Source organism: Caretta caretta, chromosome 4, assembly GCF_965140235.1.
Source record: "Caretta caretta isolate rCarCar2 chromosome 4, rCarCar1.hap1, whole genome shotgun sequence".
NCBI lineage: Eukaryota > Metazoa > Chordata > Testudines > Cheloniidae > Caretta > Caretta caretta.
The window spans coordinates 106800959-106824570 of NC_134209.1; the positions used below are offsets into that span (position 1 = coordinate 106800959).

The 23612-nt window shown below is 41.0% G+C and overlaps 1 long non-coding RNA gene across 1 annotated transcript; it reads left to right on the top strand.

Annotated features, from left to right (window-relative positions):
* The first annotated feature begins 11726 nt into the window (after positions 1-11726).
* Positions 11727-22713, top strand: LOC125635402 (uncharacterized). The gene is made up of 2 exons (XR_007356261.2): positions 11727-12068; positions 21591-22713. It is a non-coding gene; the product is annotated as an uncharacterized LOC125635402 (long non-coding RNA).
* The last annotated feature ends 899 nt before the right edge of the window (positions 22714-23612 follow it).

A 23612-nucleotide genomic window follows, 5' to 3' on the forward strand; every position in this document is an offset into this window, starting at 1 on the left:
TTTCTACATTAATTTCACTTCTAATAAACAAATAATTTAAAATTAGGAAATATCATTATCAATATCTTTCACCAAAATGATTTAGCATAAGAAAAATAACACCTGTATTTCCTTCTACTGGGTTACTATACTGTTGGTCAAAACAGATATCAGTGAAGAAGTGATGACAAATATGATCTATCTGAATTTCCATATCAAGATGATATACTCCCTTCTATTGCATGATTCAGAGGATAGCCAAATCATAGGAAACTTGCAGAAATGGGGCTGGTAGGCCATATGGAGGTCAAAGGTAAAGGTGATTACTAGAATGACATTTTTAAAGAGAAATTTCAATACAAATGGCAGCAATTACCATTTTATTATTAAATATTATAGGAAATTAAATGTGCAGAGTACATTGTAGAAAGAGAAATCATTACACATCAATAAATATTTAAAATGCAGTCACTGTATTAAAATATCTAAAATATGACTGTAAAGCAGCATTAACTGCCACTGTACAGAAATCCTCATGCTAATCAAGATATCATGCTTCACACAGCAGCAGATCCACCAATTATATTTCATGCCCCTGTCACGGCCCCCCACCCCAAATCCAAAGTTTCTTATGTGCAGAGAATCAGTGGAGGGGAATTCATGAAGTTGCAGGTAGTGGGGACAGTGTCACAGAGATAGCATGCCTCTTCTGTGCAGCTAGAGAGAGTCTGCTCAGCATCCATTCATGTAAATGGAGAGGATGATCCAGTCGCCGTTATTAAATTGTTCAGCTCGTGTGATTAAATACATTTTGTTATGCTGAAAAAAATTAGTATGTTCCCTGAGCACTTCAGGCCCCCTGAAGCCTGAAGACATCATTTCAGCGGCACAGGCAAGAGTTACTGTATCTTAAGGCTGAATTCTTGTCATTATGTTTGTGCAAGTGCTGAATAAAATAATAAAATATTATTTTATGATAGCAAGATGAAATCAGATTCAGGTCACATCTTCAACGGTCTCCATCCCCGTGGATGACCATTTTTTGGAGCACACTATTGGTGACAATATAGATAGCCCCTAGTAAACCATTTTTAACAAGATTTTAGAGTCCTTATTGCAGATTATTTGTTATATTCAATAATTTAACATTGAGAAATCTGGAGGAATTTTCTGACAATTATAGAGTGGTCAATTGTAAGGAAATAGTGTGTCATGTGGAGTGTTTTCCAATATTTGTTTAGGAACATTGGGATTTTGAACATAACATAGTGGTAATTTTTATTCCAAATATCTGGGAATAATGACTTCCCCACAATGTCATGGCTTCCGTACTAGCAGAAGTGCAAACTACTTTTAATGTATTGTCTTTCAATTTATACCTATAAAGAAATAATAGTGTAACATTTCACTTAGTGCTTTTCAGCCAAAAGTCTGAACTAGGGTTGTCAAGCGAGTAAAAAAATTAATCGCAATTAATTGTGTGATTAATTGCACTGTTAAACAATAATACAATACCATTTATTTAAATATTTTTGGATGTTTTCTACATTTTCAAATATATTTATTTCAATTACAACATAAAATACAAAGTGTACAGTGCTTACTTTATATTTATTTTATTACAAATATTTGCACTGTAAAAAAAACAAAAGAAATTATATTTTTCAATTCACCTCATACGAGTATTGTAGTGCAATCTATTTATCCTGAAAGTTGAACTTACTAACATAGACTTATGTACAAAAAAAACTACATTAAAAAAAATGTAAAATTTTAGAGCCTGCAAGTCCACTCAGTCCTACATCTTGTTCAGCCAATTGCTCAGACAAACAAGTTTATTTACATTTGCAGGAGATACTGCATTCTCATGGCACTGTTGTAGCCAGTGTTGCAAGATATTTACATGCCAGATGTGCTAAAGGTTCATATGTCCCTTCATGCTTCAACCATCATTCCATGCTGATGACGGGTTCTGCTTGATAACGATCCAAAGCAGTGCAGACCGATGCATATTCATTTTCATCCTCTGAGTCGCATTCCAGCAGCAGAAGGTTGATTTTCTTTTTTGATGGTTCGGGTTCTATAGTTTCCTCATCGGAGTGTTGCTCTTTTAAAACTCCGAAAGCATGCTCCACACATCGTCCCTCTCCGATTTTGGAAGGCACTTCAGATGCTTAAACCTTGGGTCAAATACTGTAGTTATCTTTAGAAATCTCACAATGGTACCTTCTTTGCGTTTTGTGAAATCTGTAGTGAACGTGTTCTTAAAATGAGTAACATGAAATATATGGCAGAATGCAGGTAAAACAGAGCAGGGAACATACAATTCTCCCCCAAGGAGTTCAGTCACAAATTTAATTAACACATTATTTTTTTAACAAGCATCATCAGCATGGAAGCATGTCCTCTGGAATGGTGGCCGAAGAATGAAGGGGCAGACAAATGTTTAGCATATCTTTCAATGCCAGCTACAAAAGTACCCTGCAAATACCTGTTCTCACTTTCTGGTCACATTGTAAATAAGAAGAGGGCAGCATTATCTCCTGTAAATGTAAACAAACTTGTTTGTCTTAGCAATTGGCTGCACAAGAAGTAGGTCTGAGTGTACTTGTACGCTCTGAAGTTTTACATTGTTTTGTTTTTGAGTGCAGCTATGTAACAAAAAACAATCTACATTTGTAAGTTGTACTTTCACGATAAAGAGATTGCACTACAGTATTTGTATGAAGTGAATTGAAAAATACTATTTCTTTTGTTTATCATTTTTACAGTGCAAATATTTATAATCAAAAATAATATACACTTTGATTTCAATTACAACCCAGAATACAATATAGTGTATATGAAAATGTAGAAAAACCTCAAAAATATTTTTAAAATTTCAGTTGGTATTCTATTGTTTAACAGTGCAATTAAAACAGTGATTAATCATACTTAATTTTTTTAATTGTGATTAATTTTTTTTAGTTAATCGTGTGAGTTAACTGCGATTAATTGACAGCCCTAGTCTGAACCCATTTAATTACGGAGGGTAAATATTTTTACAGATTGAGAAACTGACTCACACAGAGGTTAAGAGACTTGCCCAAGTTCACACAGTGAGTCAGTTGTGTCACCTTCAAAGACTTATGCATGTGCTTAATTTTAAGCATGTGAATAATCCCATTTACTTCAGTCAGAACCTTAGGTTATAAACGTTCTAGGGAAAAGATTGTCTCTTATTCTTGTCTCTTATTGGTACAGTACCCAGCACAATGAGGCTTTGGTCACAGCTGGGGCCTTTCGACATAATAAAAATAATAGCAATAAAGGAAAGAGCAACAAAGCTTGCATAATAGTAGAGTTACCTAACATCATGCACCATTTATTAATTAGTTACCTCAAAACATTTCACTGGTAACCACTGTATGAAGATAATTCTCATGTTAAAGTACAAAGCAATCATGGAAGTCTAACACAGAACAAAAGTGAATATCACTAAAAATGAATAATGAACGTTATTTGTGACAAAAATAGCGGTTAGTAAAAGCATATAATATTTCGCAGGGCTTTTTCAGTGTTATTGACATTTTAATTTTTCTGGCATTTACAGTGCTATAATTGCATGATAGCTTGAAGGAATTTTGTGGTATTTTTCAAAGAACAGCAGAGTTTACCAGAAATTCTTTTTTTCCCAAAACTGTTAAGAGGACTTTCATGCTTTTTATTTATTCTTTTGAAAATGGAAAGCACATGCCATGTAATCATGACTTCCTGGGATTCTGAAAGACCAATAAAAGAGACACATTGATACCCAGTGAATAGAAATACAGTTATTGCATTTTGGATTTGATCTGTTCTGGGTGTTCTTTATACTCAAATCATAATTTTAAAAGGTTGTTTTCATGAAACCTTGCACATTCCTAGTTATCAGAAATCTAATTTCTTCCCACTGTGTTGATCAGTGTGAGTAAAAAATTAAGTTTTTTCCTATTCTATAATTCGTTATATATGTTAGATGTATCATAATGTCATTGAGCTCTCTGATGTGAAAAATAGTAGAAACTGATGTAAAGTATGTGTATGTTGTGTAAGAATGGGGATGGCTCTTCCATTCCATTGGTTTCTAAAAACTTTTTTCAGTAATGCTATCAACTGAGATCACTATGAGTAAAGTTATTAAAAGATATTATCAAAATGTGTCTTTTTTTTTAAAGGAAGAATAAAATTCTTAAGACTATTAGAAGAGAACTTGGTAGTACAAGGGTTAATCCCCCATAACCTCTCACCTCTGGAGACCTAGGTTGAAATTGTTTTTTAGGATCACAAGTAAAAATCAATTTACTGTCCTTATCATTGTTCCCTGTAGATGTTTGTCCAAGTCACAAGCCGCCACACAATTCATTGTGCTTGTCAATCTAAAAAAATAAAAGCTGCTAGAAAGGGAAATAGGATGTTTTCTAGCTTGTGGAGTAACCTGGGCCAAAGTCACAACTAGTCTGTGCCTCAGTTTTTCCAATTGAAAATGGGGACAATAAAACAAATCTTTGTAAAGTGCTGTGAAAGTCTCAGATTGAAGAGACTGAGAGCAAAGATCTTGGTCCTGTTCTGGTCCTTTGTGTCATTCTGGCACTATAAAGGGGCTGTAGAACCAGCTTAATCAGAATAGATAGTATAAAGTCAGATATGTTGTAGAACTGAAGTAATGACTCCATACCGTCACTGCTCATAGAACCATAGAGAGTGTGGTCAGGAAGCCTCTGTGTTCTGTCTATTCCATACTACTTAAGGCTGTGGGCAGCTGAGCATATAGGCAGCCTTTGGGCTGTTCTTATTTATGCTAGAGCCAAACTGGCTCTTGATCAGCACTAGGACTAAGGAGTTGCAAAGGTGGAATAAAGCAATCATTCTGACTCCCACACCTCAGAACTTGTACTGAGCATAGCTTGGCCTTTTCAACAATAGGACTCTATATACATGCTTATTTATGATTCATTATTTTTATTTGCAGTGGTGTTGTAGCCATGTTGGTCCCAGGATATTAGAGACAAAGTGGGTGAGGAAATATCTTTTATTGGACCAACTTCTGTTGGTGAAAGACAAAAGCTTTTTAGCTACACAGAGCTCTTCTTCAGGACAAAAAGAGCTCTATTTAGCTTGAAAGCTTGTCTGTTTCACCAACAGAAATTGGTCCAATAAGAGATATGACCCCACCCACCTTGTCTGTCCATCATTTGTATCGTTCACTTCGGGGGGTGGGATAGCTCAGTGGTTTGAGCATTGGCCTGCTAAACCCAGGGTTGTGAGTTCAATCCTTGAGGGGGCCATTTAGGGATCTGGGGCAAAAATTGGGGATTGGTCCTGCTTTGAGCAGGGGGTTGGACTAGATGACCTCCTGAGGTCCCTTCCAATCCTGATATTCTATGAATCTATGGGGACTCAATTCTAGTCTTTCTGAAGATTAAACTGCTATTGTCTTCAAGATAAATTTCACCAGCATAAACTCTCCAAGATCAGTATTCAGGATACATTATTATTGTTATTAATCATTTATGCTACAGGAGCAATCACAGGTCCCAATCAGGATGAGGGCTCCTTTGTACTTTGTTCTTCGTTCTTCAGCAGAATCTATAGCCCAAGGAAATTCAGTTCCTACTTTAAACCTTGGCTTCTGAGAGGTATTTGGTTGAATTTTAGGCAAAATTCTGATATTTGGCTTGGCCAAATAAGTTTTCAAAGGCAGATTCAAAGTTGAACAAGTGGGAGAAGACCCTCCTGCCTCCTCACTGTGCCTATAAGAAGGCTGCCTCAGCCACTATTGCTCCCATTCGTGGCCATTTCCTGTCAGGTTCTCCCACTGTTGTTCTCTTCTCATCCCCTACCTTGTGATAGACTTTTCCTTCCCACTGTCTTTCTTACTGTTGTTCTTTCCCATTCCCTTTTTGGTTTCAGGACAGCATCCAAGTTAGGAGTGAACTCAAACACCCAGCAGATGTCTAGGGAGGCTACTTCTCTCCTTTCTTGATGCAATCTGTAAGTTAAAACAAACATTTTAATACTATCCACAAACTTTGTTTACAAGAGGCAAATAGGAATGTGATGGTGCCAACTTCCTTAAGATGTTGCAATGTACATAGGCATTATACAGCAGGCCTTGATTGCTAGAGGAGATGAAGCACACAAAGAAAAGCAGGGCTCAGGAATACAAATGCAATGGGAAGACCATTAATTGTACCTGAAACTTTTAAGTACACGGACACATCCCACCACACAGATACCAGAAACAGGATGGCACTGCTAGAGTAATATACTACAGCAAGTGTGCTGAGCATGGGCTCATCCTTACCAACACAATCTTCAGGCAAACCAACAAATATAAAACTTGGGGGGTGCCTCTGAGATCAGAGTCCTGGCACCTGATTGGCTATGTCATTATACAGCAGAGAGACATCAGAGACATAGAGATGTGTCTGATGAGTATCAGCAGTATGAGGAGCAAACGGTTGAAGTGACCACTGGATGATCAGAGCCATTTTCAGTTTGTGTATTGTTGCCTCTCAATGAAACAGTGCTGAACAGGTTAAACCCAAGCTGAATTTAGTAATGTTGAAACATCCATTTCATCAAGAAATACTCAGGGACAACACATAGGTAAAAATTGGTAGCATTACATCATCACCCAATAACACACTTGAAAAGTGGAATATATTCATATCAGCCATCATTTTTGCAAACTCTAGGTAAAAATCAAAGGCAGAACAAGGACTGAGTTGATGAAAATGATGAGGAAATCAAAAAGATCCTCAAGGAAAAAAACAATGTATTTATGTCTGGGCAAAATGACAAAGAATCAACATCAAAGAAAGACAAATTCAAATACCTGCAAGCCAAGGCTCAAATATGGCTTTGTGTTCTACAAGATAACTGGTGGGAAAAGAAAGCAGAAGAAATACAGTATTATGCCCATACAAACAACACCAAGTTGTTTTATTACTCTCTGAATTACTCCATTTATGGCCCATGAAAATCAGGACCAGCTCCACTAAAGAGTTCAGATGGAGCTGCCTTAATAAAGAACAAAAGAGGCATCTCTCTAAGATGGGTGTAGCACTTTACTGAGTTACTCAGCTATCCCTCTTCCATCAACCCACAGGCTAAAGGAACTAATCCAGCATCCCACACAGGAAGAAATTGCCAAATTAGCTACTGCTGAGAAAAGGCAAAAAGCTATCAGATAAATGATGGCAAGTAAATCACCAGGCAAACCAGCATACCAGCTGAAATCTGTAACTTGAGGCTACAAAACTGTCCGCTATCTATGCAAAATTATCAAAGATAGCTATCAATCTGAGAAAATTCCTCAGGATTTCAAAGATGCAATCATAGTTACGCATACAGAAATAAAGGCAACAAATCTGATTGTGGCCATTATGCAGGTATCTCTTTAGTGGTAAAATCCTTGCTCATACTTTGCTCAGTTGGCTTGTCAAAACAGTCTCAAAGAAGATTCTGCCAGAGGCCCACTCCCAGTATGGATTTAGCTCAGGTTGAAGCACCACAGACATTGGGTTTGTTTTTGAGACAGATTCAAACAAAACATGGAACTGTATTCTGTCATCACTGATCTAAAATATGCATTCAACATATAGGCAGAAATAGTCTCTAGAAAATTCAAGGAAACTATGATGGTGCCACCAATTCATTAACATCACATGTCAATTCCATGAAGACATGACTGGTCAAGTACTCTCACATGATGGCTGCTGTGAAATTACCCAGGGTACAATCTAGAGTGTTGAACAGCTGTGTCACCTCAATTCTCCAGCCCAGGGTGCCTTTTACACTGCTTTGCAGTGAGAAGAACCACTCCTGGTCTGCTCACACACAGCTGCCAGCATGTAAATTACTCCCAACTATACAGTACGAGTGCTATGGCCAACACCTCTGGAATTACACTTCGGAGCCACACGAGTAAATTCCCAGTCCCAGACTTTCCCTCAGAAATGTGTATCTTGTACTGCCCAGCCCCCTTCTGGACAACACAAGCTCATATAAAGCCTGTCATTTTATTAACAGAAAATGATATGCACAAATCTTGTTATCTCAAATAAAATTGTCCCAAACACTTCAATCCAAGCACACTGGTTTAGGTAAAACAATAAAACAACTTTATTTAGCTCCAGAAAGATAGATTTTAAGTGATTACAAGGAATGAGGCATAAAAGTCAGAATTGGTTACAAAGAAATAAAAGGTAAAATGCAAATAACAAACTAAGGGAATTCAAAGCAAAAGTCTCTCTCATCACATGCTTCAGCAGTCTTACTGGCCAGATTCCTTTCAGAATCTTACTGGCCAATCCCTTCCTTCCAAACCTGTTTCTTTGTTCTTCAGGAGTTGCAGCTGCTGTGGGTAGAGAGAAAGGGAGGAATATTTTGGGGCATCTTCTCCCCATTCTTATACCTTTTTCTCTTCTTCGAGAATCATCTCCAGCTGGGGTTCAGGAGACAGGAAGTCTATGGGGACAGGAACCTCCAGCTGTTTCTTTGCCAAGATGTAATTTTCTTGCTCACACCCTTTTTCCTGCCAAGACTGGCCACTTAACCAGGTGAGAGTCCATTTGATTTCATTGACACCTGGCTGAGGCATCATCTGGCCTTTTCTCTCTGAGGAAGTGGTTTGTGGCTGCTTCCCCAGATTTTGGAATATGTCTTAGTAACATCATACAGTAGACTCTTATAACTTTACATAAAATGTTGCCACACATATTTTGCCAGGACAATAAAGATCAGCAAATCATGAGTTTTCAAATGGCACCTCACAAGGCACACTTTGTACAAAATGTATCATAGTCTTGGAAAAAGGGTGAACTTAGGGGTGCAGACTGTCACAGCCACCCTGACCCATTCCCCATATCTAACAGAGTGAAACAAGGTTTCATGCTTTCACTGGTCCTCTTTGGTAGCCACTCTGAATTATGCAACTGACAGTTTTCAAGCCCTGAAGAAGAGCTCTGTGTAGCTTGAAAGCTTGTCTCTTTGATTAGTAGAAGTTGTCCAATAAAAGATATTACCTCGCCCAACTTGTCTCTCTGATCTTCAAAAGGCCATCTGCATAAGATACAGAACTGATGGAAAACTCGACAATCTCTGAAGGCTTACTGCAAAGACAAAAGTTCTCAAAGAACTCATATATGAAGCCCTGTAATTATGTTATACTCAGTCATAGTGAAAATGACCTACAGCTTATCCTTGACAGGTTCTCAGAGACAGCTAAACAGTTTGGAGTCACGATCAACCTGGAAAAAAAAAAGTCTTCTTCCAACCAGCCTCTTCAACCACTACCACTGAGCCAAACATCACCATTGATGTTACAAAACTCAAAAAGTCACTCTAGCAAGACAAAATGTCAAACATTAACATCCTTGAAAGAGCATGAAAAAGGCGCATTGAGGCAATGATTATCAAAACTTAGCTTAGATGGAGCGGTCATGTTATCAAAATGGTTGATGATAGATTCCCCCCAAAAATTCCTCCTGAATTTCAGGAAGCGCAAGGATGGTCAATGTAAATGCTTCAAAAACAACCTTAATCAGCATCTCAACTCACATCTCAACGCAGCATAAATATTGATAATTTTGAAGCTATGGTCAAGGACAGACCTGAATGGAGAGCAACTATCAAGAAAGGTTGTAAACACGTTGGCAAAGACAGATGCGAAAAACTGACTGCAAAATTGGGCAAGCATCATTCCAAGTCTACACATTCCTATGCGACATCTATTCAGGACATTGCTCATCACAGATTGGACTATACAGCTACAAGAGAACACACGAGATGCCCTGGCATCATTGTTGGATATGACAGCCAGCCAACCCCCGTGGATACAAAGCCAGACCTCTGAAATGAAAGTTGTCCTTGCAGTCGGACCTAATTCAGACTCCAGCCTTTCAAAGTGAAGTGGTTCTTATATTTCCTCTGTTTCACTGGTTTCAAAACGCTGACTTTCTTGGGAGTACTGCCCCAAGCATATACTGAGCCAGTTGTAATGATTTATTAGCTAAGAAATAAAGCATGACATGTGAGTATGGATACCATGAGATAATCACAGCCCTAGGGTGAGATTACACTAGACACAACCAAATCCTCCCTAGGGGTGTGATTATCTCTTGACAATCCTACCTTCTAAAAATGTCTTCCCACTTCATGTGATTTATTTATTTAACAATTCGAGGTAGAGTAATCAGACAGACTATGGTTTTAGTCCACTGTACCTACATTCCCTATATTCTAAGCAAATAGGATATTCCCCCCTGTACTAAAGAAAGCCTTTAGACTTGGGTCTTAAATCTGAAGGTCCGTGAGTCTGGTCGTTCCCTCCTTTACCCAAACGAAACACCGATTGAAATCAATAGGAGCTGAGTAATGAGAGAAGGATCAGGGCCAGCGGCTATTCCTTTAAATACAAATACATAAAAATCCCTAAAGCTCTTGTTGCAGATTCGTTAAAAGGGATCTGAACTCTTTAAAAAGACCTAAGCCGTCATGTTCGGTGTCCCTTTCTGTTTCAAAATGAATCTATAACTCAACGCTGAATGTTCATACACACCTTGGGTGAGTAAAACTGCATTTATTTCAAGGGATTTTAGTGCGCAGATTTGGCTAAATACAAATTTTGATTTAGCAGACTCCTGCCATTGATGTTTGATTGTTTGTCTTTGTCTGAGCTTCCCCCGCACACATCACACATTTCAGTCTTCCGGCGTCTAGTGCACTCTTTTTAAAGACCTATCTCATAGCTGTAGCTGTGTTGACAGCTATTTCTCAGCTATTTTGGGTATATATCACATAACTACAATTCAAAAATAAGATAGAACCCTCCCGCTTCACTTCTGGACTGTGCTTCCTTATTGCCTTTCTCTTCCTTACTACCGCTATTTTGTCCAATGTCCCCTAGATCTTCTTTCCAAAGGAAAAAGAAAAGAAAAGATCACCCACTGATGTGTTCCGTCTGGGGAAATGGGGCGGTATAAAGGAAGCAATTGACTGAAAATTGTTCTGTTTGAGCGTCTGTTTTGGAGACCCTTGATGCATTCGGATCAGAATGGAAAGATGGGTCTCCAAAAGCAGCTCCTTTTTAAGTATCGTAACCAGATTTTATCCTAAGTTCCAGCTAGAGGAGGCTGATGTTTGAGATTTCCTGGCTACTGCATGGACACCGACACATTTGTTCTGATTTCAGTATCGTAGCCAGGATGGGTTCTGAGTGTCCGTCTATGCTTCTGATAAATATACATCTGAGCATTTATAAGTGCCTGATGTTATAGGCTTATTGTGACCACAGTTGTGACGGAACCCTTCACAAATGTGTCCAGAGAGAGAAATGAAAAGCTTCGCTTTGTCTTACTTTAATAACTACGGTGTTTGTGATTATTTTTGTGAACGGCTTTCCAGCTCATGTTCCCTAGTAAATAGCATCCTCACGCCCTCTCGCCAATGTCTTATGTTTTATATGAATGTGAATCTATCTACAGACTCATTAAGAGAGTGGTAACTTTTTTCAAACTATCGAATACATTGAACAATAATAAGTAATAAAGACGTTTTCCATTTTAGACCTGGCAAGTGCGTTTCCCCATTCAACCACAAGAGGGCCCCTTGGACCTCTCTTCTCTTCCGTAATTGATGGAGGCAGCCTCGAAAGATAATTAGTTTTATGTATATAATATTTGATCATGAAAATATTCTTTGCCTTATCCTAGCAAAGGGAACCTGTAATATATGTTAAAATAGTTAATTTTTATTATCTGTTCGAATTGTTTTACTCATCCTACCCCCCAAATTATTGTAGCATCAACTGAAAATGTAGGCAATGCAATGTTAAATCTAATTTTTCTGTGCAAAACCTAATTAGCCATTTTAAAAAAGGTTAACGCCAGCGCCTCAGACGGTTTTTGTTTAATAATCCTATTACTGATGGCTCATCATGTATAAAATGGTGCAGGAGGATGCAAAATTTCCACTTGTTTATAAGTGTATCTCGGAGAAATGTATAAAATAATCTACGGCAGAGGAGGCAGGTCAGTGCGGAATGGAAAGCAGGCACCTAAAACGTAAGTAGGCACCTTTCCTTCGGCTCTTACTGTACAGGGAGAATATGAATGTTGTATCTGGCTACAGATTTGTGCCCAAATACCAGCAATATTTCCCCCCGTATTGGTATTCTAGAGGAACTCTTGCTTGATTTTTTTCCCTCCCCTGCAGCGGTAGCCTCTTCCCCTTGGAGAAGAGATCCCTTGGAGGACTCCTGGTACTCCTGGTACTTTTGGGGAGATGGTGCCTGGACTGAAGAGCCCCCTACCCCCCAAGAAAAGTGGTTATTTCATTCCGGCCCCTGCAATGTCCTGACAAAAGAAACAGAACAGGGGGGATTTAGCTTTTCGATCCCTTCGACCCTTGCCCAGCTCCTCGGGTATCCAGCAAAGAAATCTCAGCCAGGCAGCAGGCACCTGGCTCTATTTCTTCCAAGCTCCAAATATCACTCCTCCATTAAACCCCGAAATACTGGGCGCTGCGGGGGGAGGGAGGGAGGGAAATAATTTTAAATCCTCAATCCAGCCTTGTCTATTTCTCTTTATATTTAATTATCCGTTAATATCGTGAGTCATAAAAGTTAGGGTGTAAAAGAGTGTAGGAAAGTGAGTGAAAGAAAAGGGAAATCGTCATGGCTTTGCTTTTGCAGCTTTTAATGGGCAACCGACTAATTAAAAATTGCAGCTTTACTTGATATGTACACTGTGTGGACTAGCCCTCTCTGTGAGTTAGTAAATGGACCTTCAATGGCAAGGTGCTTTTCCTACTCCATAGACTTGTAATCGTTTACTTAAAACTCTGGTCAAAAGCCCCCACGAATGACAGTAGACAAAACACTAGGAAGATGTCTTGTTTGGCTGAAATACTTGTCAGGGTAAGAAACTGAAGCGCGAGTCCGGGAAAGAGGGGAACGTTCATGAACAATAAATATTTTTGAACTGTGAAAGGTGTTATTTTTAGTAACCGGGGCTCGGTGCGATCTATGCTTTGCTTACGGGAGCTCCAGAATAAAAAAGGGTGGTGGGCAACTAAAACGTCTCTTTATGCTTTGGGTAAGAATCTAAAGAGACGGCGGACTCTTTAGTCGTAGCTTCCTCTGGCAGGTCATTTGGAAGGCACTTTTGTTTATTCAGCGGGGGGGGGGGGGAATATTGCTGAAAATAACGCCCCCGACAATGGTCTGTAGCGGAAAAGAAAACTCCGTTCTCTAGCTCTCGGCGCTGGTCAGAATCTCCGGCGCGCCAATAGTTCTCAACCGATCGAGCGGTTTCTCAATGAACATGCATTGTCTCCAGTATTCGACGGCGCTTATTGAGATTGAAGTCATGACTGGATGCTGGGGGTGGGGGGGGGGGGTAAGTCAAAGTTGCCCCAGTCTCGGAAACACCTCCAGCTCCCCAGCTATCCAGCACCAAGCACTGCCAAAGGAGCTCCTTGACTTGTGCACAGAGATCGCAGCTGACAATCTTTGTTTTAAACCCCTGCTGATGTTGTTGCGCCAAATCCTCCCACATCAGACAAAATATCTGCATTTTCACCCAAACGAGAGCAATTACTAAGGAAACGGGCCCCTCTCGCATCGCCTTTTCCTTCTGGTCCATTTGAAAACGGATCCATCAGCGGGTACCAGGCGTTTAAGGGAGAATTTTTTAAAGGGCATGTGGGACGGAAACAAAAGGCTGCCATTCACAAGAGAAGTCAAAGGCACTAAATAGGGACATCAAAAGGCTCCCAAAATAGGAATTCGGATCCAATCGAAAAATAAAAGAACCTGATTTCTTTTCTTATCTGAAACACGCGGATGAAAAGCCCTAAAGCAAACAGCCAAAGAAAGCGATTTTTTTTCAAACAGTAAGAAAAGGGAAGAAGGAAAAATAAAGAAACAATCTTATGAATGCATTTCCTTGGACTTTAAATGAGATGAATGAAAACATAATATCACCAGCTTCCACAAGACAAACCTCATTAGACTAATGTCTTTCATTCCCCTCAGTTTTGTGCCTTACCCTATTCCCGGGATAGAGCGGCGATTATTAGGTATACAACTAAAGTAATATGGGACAAACACCCTCTCTCTAGGTAAATCCAACCATCGATTTAGCTATGTAGCTCTAATCTCTGGCTATAGATATAGGTTATATTTCAGGACTTGGGTTTTAAAATGGATCACTATGAAATACTCTGAGTCATACGTTTCAAGTATTTCATTGTGGATCCATTAAAAAACCCCAAGTCCTGAAATACTACCTATATCTATATATTTGCAGCATTTCATATTGACTCATTTTTTAAAATAAATAAATTCTGGAGTTGTAAAGAGTCTATACAACAAATGAGCCTCCGTTACAGCAGCTAGAATTTCTGTCTACACCAGGTGTGCGTGTGTAGTTATAGAGATGGAAGGAAGATACATCTAATTCGATCGTAACCGTAAAACTGATTTAAAATATTATTTAAAACGAAGAGAGTGCACACGCTGCTCCTAGCCATGCGTTCCCCTTTTGCACAGGGGTAACGCATATCATTCCGTGTCCCCCCGCACCCCCCAAAGAACAAAACATTCCTTACGAAGCAAAGATTTTCTCGGGCGATTTTGTTCCTTGAATTGGATATTTTTAGAAGTCTCTTTGTGCAGCCTTTGAAATGATACACAACAGACACATTCCCAGCTCATAGCCAGGCGCCTTCCTTCTGCAGAGTGGGAATTATTCTGGGCTCAAAGTGTGACACACATTCGAAGGCTAATTGGCATGGAATGATACGGATTCAGCATTGCTACTCAAACCCAGTGACTTTCCTGCTTTTGAAGCCAGAGTAAGATAATAGATTAAAGATCAAAGAATGGCTAGGGGGGTTACTCTATGCCGAGCCTACAATCCCGATCCTGCTCCTACTCGCAATGATTTAAATGGGCGCAGGATCTCCCTGTTTAAGGCTTCTCTTCCCTAGGGGGCTGAAGTCCCTAGCGATCGGGGAAAGTTTGACACAGCGGCAGCCTTTGGTTTGGCTCGTCCCCCTCCCCCGTCCTTTCCATCGCCTCCTGCCCGGATAAAGCCCTTCTTGACAAGGCTCCAGGGCAGAGACTTCCCTTTGGTCTCAGTGTGTGTTCTGTAAAGTTGTGACAGATTATTTGTAAAGGGAGGGGTTTCACAGTTTGATGAAGATATAACACACTCTGGACCATCCATCCTCCAGGCCCATTCATCAGGGGCAAAGAGAGAGAGAGAGAGAAACTTTCCCCCTCTTCCCTTCTCCAAAGCAATTCATCACTGGAGTTGAATTGGGAGTTTTGTCTTCAGCTAAATTCTCCCTCCCTGGACCTTTGCTAGGAGCCTCGCGGCAGCACCTCTAGGTTTATGTCACATTCCCATCTCTGGGCTCCCCGAGCAGTAGGACAAAGGATCTGAAGGAGAGAGCCACAAACGAGAAGAAAGGGGTCGAACCTGGTGTTTCCATCACTACACAATACCGCTTTCTTTAGTAAGGTGCTTTGGTCCGTTCCACCCAGTGCAGTCACACAGAGAGACTGGGGACTCGCGGCTGGGCCGGAGCATGCCCCAAACTCCTGCCCTGATCCATTCGACCAGGGAACTTTCAGTCACACTCACTGAGCAAAGAAGGACTTGGAGACGAGGGAGTGGGGGAGAAGTTTCTGCAGAGCTCCGTGAAGCTGGTTTCTTCCTGATAACCGCTGGGAGGAATTAGAAAGGTGCCTGTCCTCCAAGTTAAAGTATTGTACAATTGTGTCTTGACATGACGGGAGGCAGTATGTTTCTCTGGCACATAAACTACGCCATATAAACATTTGTCTCGCCTTTATAAGGGAAGAGCAGAGATTCCTAGAGACTACTTAGGTAAGGGTGGGTAGGATAGATAGATAGATAGATAGATAGATAGATAGATAGATAGATAGATAGATAGATAGAAAGATCGTTTTACTTCGACCTAAACTTCCAGTACAGAATAACTGAAAAGAATTGATGAGGAGCTCCGAGGGCAGTCTTTTGTTTGGGAAGGAGTGATACTCATTGTTTGTCATCGCAGAGAAAGAGAGGAAATTAATTGCAACCAATTAATAATTAATCCAATTTAAACAGCTTTATTATCTCCCCAGAACGAGGGGGAATTTGTCAGATAACCCCCCGAAGACCAAATGTCAAGTTTAACCAAATAGTTATTGCTTTATCAAACAGCGTCTGCAAATAAATTAATCAAAAGCAAATATGTCCTTTGTGCGGCTCATTTGCCGGTAATGGATGGAGATGAAGATTTGCCGATATTATTGTCTGTCATTCAGTCTAACAAAGTGAACATTTATTGCATATATATTAAAAATTATCCCTTAATCGAGCAGGGCTGGGGTTGAAGTTATTGGAGTCTCGACAGAGGTGAGGTCCCTTTGGATAGAAGCCCCTTCTTCTCCTTTCCCTGCGAGTCCCTTCAGAACGTTGTTTCAAAATTGCTTTAATCCAAAGCTAAATTGAGCTGTTTTACTAACTGTCCACAACACCCTAAACAGTCTGAGGAGCTAATGGACGGGATGTTAGAAAAATAGTGGACGTAAGGCACATCAGAGGCGATACATTAGCCCAGGAGTGATGGCCCGGGACCTAGCAATGGGAAACAACTCCTCTTTGTCTCCCTCTTGGTTACATCATTTTCTAATTAGGCATAAAATTGTCTTCATACACTGGTATCGCTGGCTTCATAAACATAACCATTATGGTTCATAAGGATCCCATTGTGGGGAGCCCTTCTCAAAATAGAAAAGGATTTGGAGAGGCCCGGAGAAAAAAACATCTCCTTTGTTTTCTCTTTTGAGAAGATGGATGGGCGATGTCACGCAGCTGATTACTTTGGACTATTAAATTGTCAGAAAGGAAGAATTTCCCTAATAATAAGGGTTTATGGGGAATTATAGAGTTGGGTTCAGGGGGAGACAGATCGGAGACTAACAAGGAAAAACCGAAAAGTGGGGGGGGGGGAGAGATAAACTTTAAAAGTAAAACGGATGGGGAGGGGACAGTGCCTGTGTAAATCATTATTTAGTAAAATAAAAGGAATTAATCTAGGAAAACGGACATAATTTTAGTGCTAGAGCTTCCTCTGGTAAAATGGTTTTTCAGTGAGGATTTCTCTCCCCCCCCCTCTTTTTGGGGAGGTTCTGTGGGGAGGGGGGCTGAAACACTCGCACGTCAAACGCTTTTTTAAAACAGCAAATTCTCCCATTTGCCCCTGTACAAGGGCCAACTGTTTCTCCAAATTGTGCCGCCGCCCCAAAGCAAAAGCAGACTGGGCAGCGTTACCCCGGCCATGAATGGCAGGGCCGAGCAAAGCCAGCCTTAGCTCCGGGCCGTAAAGCCCAATTCAGGCCGCGCCCTGGTGGGAGCACGGCGCTAACTGGATGGAGATGGATGGAGCTGCTGCGAGCCCCCGACGCGGTGTCAGACCTGGGACAATTACTGTCTCCAAGCGGATGGACAGACTGACCTCGGCGCACTGGCCCACTGGCGGCCCTGATGAGCTTATCTGCAATTTGCTGGATTTAGTTTACAATAACCCGACTTGACATAAATAACTCCCATGCTGTGGCTACGCCTGCCTGACCTCCTGAACTAGTGCGAAAACACTGCTGTATTGAGCCAGGGGACAGGTTTTTAAGCTATTAAAATATAAACAAATTTCGAGCTACTTCCCAAGCCAGTTCTGCCCAAAGATTCTGGTACAGGCTCTTTATTTCATCCGTGCCCAAGCGGACGGGGAGCTTCGATTTCCCCGGGTTAATTTTTTAACCACTACCACTTTCCCAATTCTGTCCTCCTCCTCGCTTCCCCTTCACAAGACATGAACCCACCGGCTACTCTGCGAAAGGCCAAAGCACGGGCTGAATATTTAAAATGTGAGCTTTGATTTAAAGCAGCCCAACGCCTACGCTTTTAAACCGGATTGCGGAATAAGGGCCTCAGAGCAGATGGGATAAGCAGACTGACATGAGTTTATAGACGATTTCACTCCTGCACACTCACATCTCCAAATACAACAAACCGGGCGCTCAGACACTACGCTGCTGAAGGCCACATAAGTATTCTGAGATCACCATAGGATTCGGACTGAAGACAGCTTCAACTCACCCCCTGGGGTTCAGTTGCACATAGGGGATATAGCGACTGGTCCAAAGCCCGCCGAAGCCAAGAGGCAATTTTCTCATTCACTCCAGTGGGCTTTGAATCAAGCCCATCGCCCCGTGTGAGACCATTTCTACAGTCCCTACTCAAGCTATTGTCCTAGTGAATGACAAACCTGCAGTCTCCCCTGGAATGGCCCGGAAGGTATTTGTGAATAAGGCCCTAAAGATATGGCCCAGACGGAAGAAGGGCTGCAGGGTGCGGCCCCTCTTGAGAGCCCTACGTCGGGAAAAGCAGATGGACAACTTCACCACTTCCTCAACCTCACTGGAGTATTTGTTCGATCTGAAGAGTCCCTGTACGAGGAGGATTTGAGATCATTGTAGATCAGATGCGGCTCTGTACAATTATATATGTGTAAGCAGATACTGAAGTTTCTCAAATCTCATTTTATTAACTCGATGCAATATATAACAGCAATGGAAGAAAACCTGCAGGCCTGACAATGGAGAAGCAAGCAGGACCTTCACACTACATTGTAAAAAGCACGTCTCTCGTGGACTCCTTTGTTCGTGTCCTTTCCGAAAGCATGGGGTTTGGCCCGAGCGAGTTTGGAGACCTTAACCCAATGTCTCGCAACACATCTGAATGCTGTTATCTGAGTGACAACAGTATGGTGCACTGGCTTCAACAGCACAACCCTTTACTGCACGTGCTCAGTAGTCAAATGTGAAATGAAATAACTGTCCACAGGAAAAAGGCAAACAAATAGTTTATCCACACGATAGACCAACTACTTACAGCATTTCATTTTAAAGTGAATGACTGAAATGCTGAAATACACACAAACATCTACCTGCATCTCTGTAGATACTATTTATGTTTTAAATGTGTAAATGAACAAATAACATGCCTAAAACACACCAGAAGAAGCCCTTGAAAACAGAATTGTAATGGGGAACCAGTGTGTCACTATTGTGAGGTGTTGCGACGCCAACTAAAGAAACATTGCGTTTTTCATTCAGTAAGAAAAAGGGCCTATTTTATTGTACTAAGTTTCCATCTATTGCCTCTTAGCTACAACTGCTGATCACATGATCTGGCTATTTTGGCCCTATTAAAAATGTAGGGCTAAAATAGCCCTACTAAAATACGGGCATGGAGTTCAGGCTTCTCACACAACGTTTGTTGAAACAAGATCTTTGTTTCGGTCCTTTGGAAAGCTCGGCGCCTAACTATAGGAAGGGAAGATGGGGAGGGGCATCAAGAGTGAAGGGTGGTGAAAAAAAAAAGCTTCCCCTGAAAAGTCCCCTCAGAGTCCTTGTAAAGCGGCTCTGGTGTTATCCATTTAACTTGGCATATGGAAATCTTTCCGCGGATCTACAATTAAAGGAGCTCCCCTTTATCCTTTTATTCTCCTGTTAACTTTTGTGTTAAATGTTAACAACCTGGCCCGAGCTATTATGGCGCTATTACCAAGTGAATGTTGACTCCAACCCGGACTTCTTTTCGGTCTATTCTGAGGCTGCCCTCCCACGCAGATTTATGTATTTTTGATATTAAATTCTTTCTCTCATTAAGGCTGCTCTCTTGTTGACTTTTATTGACCCTCGGCCCCTGTCCCCATACTTTTCCATATTTAATACTGAAACATTTTTTCCAGTGCCCTCCCCTCTTTGTTACCTCCCGGTTGACTGCTGTCCCTAATGGCATGTGCTGTTTGCTCTGTTGTTGAACTTGGTAGGGTCACATAGTCTTGTGCTGTGATATTCTCTGCATTTCCAACCTTGCTATTCTGACGAGGTGCCTTGTATAACAAGCCTTTTTCCCCCTAGCTACCAACTTCCTAATTACTTAAACAAACACCTTCCCTAATGATCCCCTAGGCTTCCTAATCCCTTTCGGGTTTTGTTTAGCTGAACTCCTAATGCTCTGCCTGTCCTACTGGCAGCTTGGCCTTTCTGACCTGAGACATCGCAGCTCTTCTCCTTGGAGCGGGTTGCCTTGTCCAGCTCCTCCTGGGCCAAAGGCCAGGCTCATGGGAGCATTGCATGCCACCAGCTGCTTGAGGTGACACTGAGTTACAAAGGAGAACCGCAAAGGAAACTTCAGCTCACACAGGCAAATGAATGTGTTCATTTATCTCTCCGAATTCAACACTTTGCTTCATGCCTCGGCCATACAGCTTGGCGGATGGAGAGAATATGTAAAGGAATAAATGTCCTTCCCAAGAAAGATTGGCTCACTTCTTGTGGCCGGTCTGTTCAGTATCATTATGTGACCAATTTCCAGAATTGAAGTTGCCTGGTGTTTTGATTCTTCCCTGCCTGTGCATTTGTGCCCTGGAGGTCCCTTCAAAATGGATACTAATTGTTGGGGCTGCACACTGCTGGCTGCTAAAATGCCCCAGGGCTCCAAGGACCTGCTCCTCAATGGCTTAATTGACAAGGACTTGTCTGTATTTAGGAGCAGCTGGTCCAAAGCATTGGCACATCAGTGCAATCTTAACACAGCATCCCTAGCCTGGAGGAGTATGAGGGTAAACGTGGTTAAAATGAAGGAAGATTTATAGTCGGTTCCCTTGGGTAATAGGACAGAAGACAGCTACCAAGATTTTGCCCTAGTAGGGGTTTCATTCATCAGCTTCCCAGCCTTGGTAACATGTCTAGGAGCCACGTTCCAGCCATTATTAATAATAGGAGGTGGCCATTTAGAACAATTAGGCAGGTGACAATATTCCACAACAATGCAGAGCCCTAAACAAGACAGGGGAACCACAGACGAACAAATCTGTCACGGGCTAACACTGTAGCTGCTTCCCTTTGGTATTAGTGTGATCCAAGAGGCACTGAGCTCTCATTTATATAGAAAGTTTGAAGCCTGGAGTTAAATGTATTACCAACTAAATTATAACAGGCATCATTTTACAATGCTCCGATGAGAAAGGGGTATTTTGTGGAGACTGCGCTTCAGCCTGTTTAGGGTGCCGCTTTCTATAAGGAACTGTCTGCATTAAAACGTAGATCATTAAATTTAAGCCATGTTTTAGTTTTAAAACGGAACTGCGATTAGGAGTCCGACGTATTTCATTTCAGAGATATACAGCCACAGATATTTTCATTTGCTCCTATAAACCCCTTTAACTTGCACAATTCTTCTTCATCCGATCTAAATATTGTATTTCTAAACGCGACCTGCTATTTTGCCATAGAGGGTTATTCAGTTTTTTACAAAGGAGGTGTATTGCATGGTTTAAAATTAAGGTGGTGGTTGTTACTGCAATGTGTGGGAAATACTTTTATGTTCACAGAGTTAACCGTGTGAATAGGGATAATAGGTTTGGGATCTTCATTGAAATTTGAAGTTTTTAAACAGAAATTCCCTAACTTTTGCTCGTTTTCTCAACTTTTTTTGCAGGAACAATGCCAACATTGAAGCCCTCGGTTGGAGTCTGCACAGTTGGAGATCTTTGGTGCCATTTTAGACATCTTTGGATTTCATCAATCAAACTGACTGCAATTTTCCATAAAAACCCTGAATTTGGGTCAGAAAGTGGGCAAAGCAGATAAAGATCATTCGAGCTGTCTTATGAGATGATAAATAGATATCCTTTCAGCCCAACAATGCAAGAAGTGCAGTTTTGTAATTCACTTCCTTGGTTTTGAATGCAGTGAGTCGAAACAATTTATCCATGTTTTCCCATGGTTTAGAAGATGTCTTTACATACTTGTCAATAGTAACTTGACCTTTTCCCCCACTCAGTTACCAAGTGGTATGTGTTTGTTTGCTTGTTTTCCCCAAAGTACAGAAAAGGTTTGTTGTTGTTGTTTTTTAGAGACAAAATCAATAGATTATTTCTTCCTATCCTAAGACTAAGCAGACGGTAGATAGCCCATATCAAGCTTAACTGTGTTCTGTTGATGATTTGCCCATGTGCTACTTTCGATACACGTGGTCCAAGCTGGGTTTCATACAAACCTGTTGGACTTGCTCAGAGTGTATTCTTGAACTTGACGAAGGGCCTTTTGAATAAGCCGAATGAAGAAACGCCCTAAAAGAAATCAAATCAGATAAAGAAGCCTCAGCGAGTCTTACCAGTCTGCCTCAGACCCTCGGTGGGGGGGAAGCTGCTTGAAATCTTGACTGAAAGCGATCTGTGAGTGGATAAAAACACCCCAGTTTCCGTTCCTTTTTCTCACAGTAAAACAAACTATTTTAATCCTAGTTGAGATGCTGCCTGCCTCATGGCTCATGCTCTGTTTAGCCCGTATTCTCTTTCTACTCTTGACTCTGCTGCCCAAAACTACTGTTTGGTTTTAACACGTCTTCGGTCATTGTATTTCGCCAGATTCCTGGCCTGAACTTTTCTGGAGGGAAACATCTTGCATAGGAATGTAGTATGACTGGGACAGTCCAATTTGCCGTTTAGTAAACACAGGTGTGCATTGTGTACAGACGTGCCATTATATAGTTATGTGATGTATCTGACTATGCCTAAACACCTTTAATAATTATAGTAATAAAATAGCCCTCGCACAGAGCCATGGATCTTAAGGTGTATTTTGAAGGAAGTTAAGTATAATTAATCCCATTCTACAGAAGGAGAAAGCGAGGAATGGGATGGTTAAGTAACGCTTCCAAGGTTAGAAAGGAAGTCAGTGGCAGAGAAGGGAATGGAATCCACTTCTCTTGACTCCCAGTCCCAGGTCCTATATAGTGGAGCAAGCTATGTAACCTCCGTTGATCAAATACATTCAGCTAAGCAGTGGATTCTTTTGAGCATTCCAGAGAAGAGCAACAGGAAGGAGTTAAGGTCTAGAAAACATGATCTATGAGGCAAGATTGAAAAAAAAGGGGGGGGGGAATTAGTCTGGAGAAGAGAAGACTGAGAGGGGACATGATAACATATTTCAAGTACATAAAAGGTTGTTACAAGGAGGAGGGAGGTAAATTGTTCTCAACCTCTGAGGATAGGACAAGAAGCAATTGCAGCAAGGACAGTTTAGGTTGGACATTAGGAAAAACTTCCTAACTGTCAAGGTGGTTAAGCACTGGAATAAATTGCCTTAGGGAGGTTGTGGAATTTCCCTCACTGGGGATTTTTAAGAGCAGGTTAGACAAACACCTGTCAGGAATGGTCTCTACTTAGTCCTGCCATGAGTGCAGGGGACTGGACTAGATGACCTCTGGAGGTCCCTTCCAATCCTATGATTCCATCCACCTAGCCTCTGTACTTAGCTAGTTATATAGTAGTTATATATACACACTTTCCCCCTACAACTAAGAAGCAAAGGGAATACTCCCTGCTGGGGGAGGGGAGGACGTAATGAGTCTTTTTCATCTTTAATTCCTATAACTCTATGAGTTTCTGTTAACTGCTCTTGTGCACTAAAAGCTATAAGAAACAAAGCCCCATAAACATAAATAAAGTGCAATCTA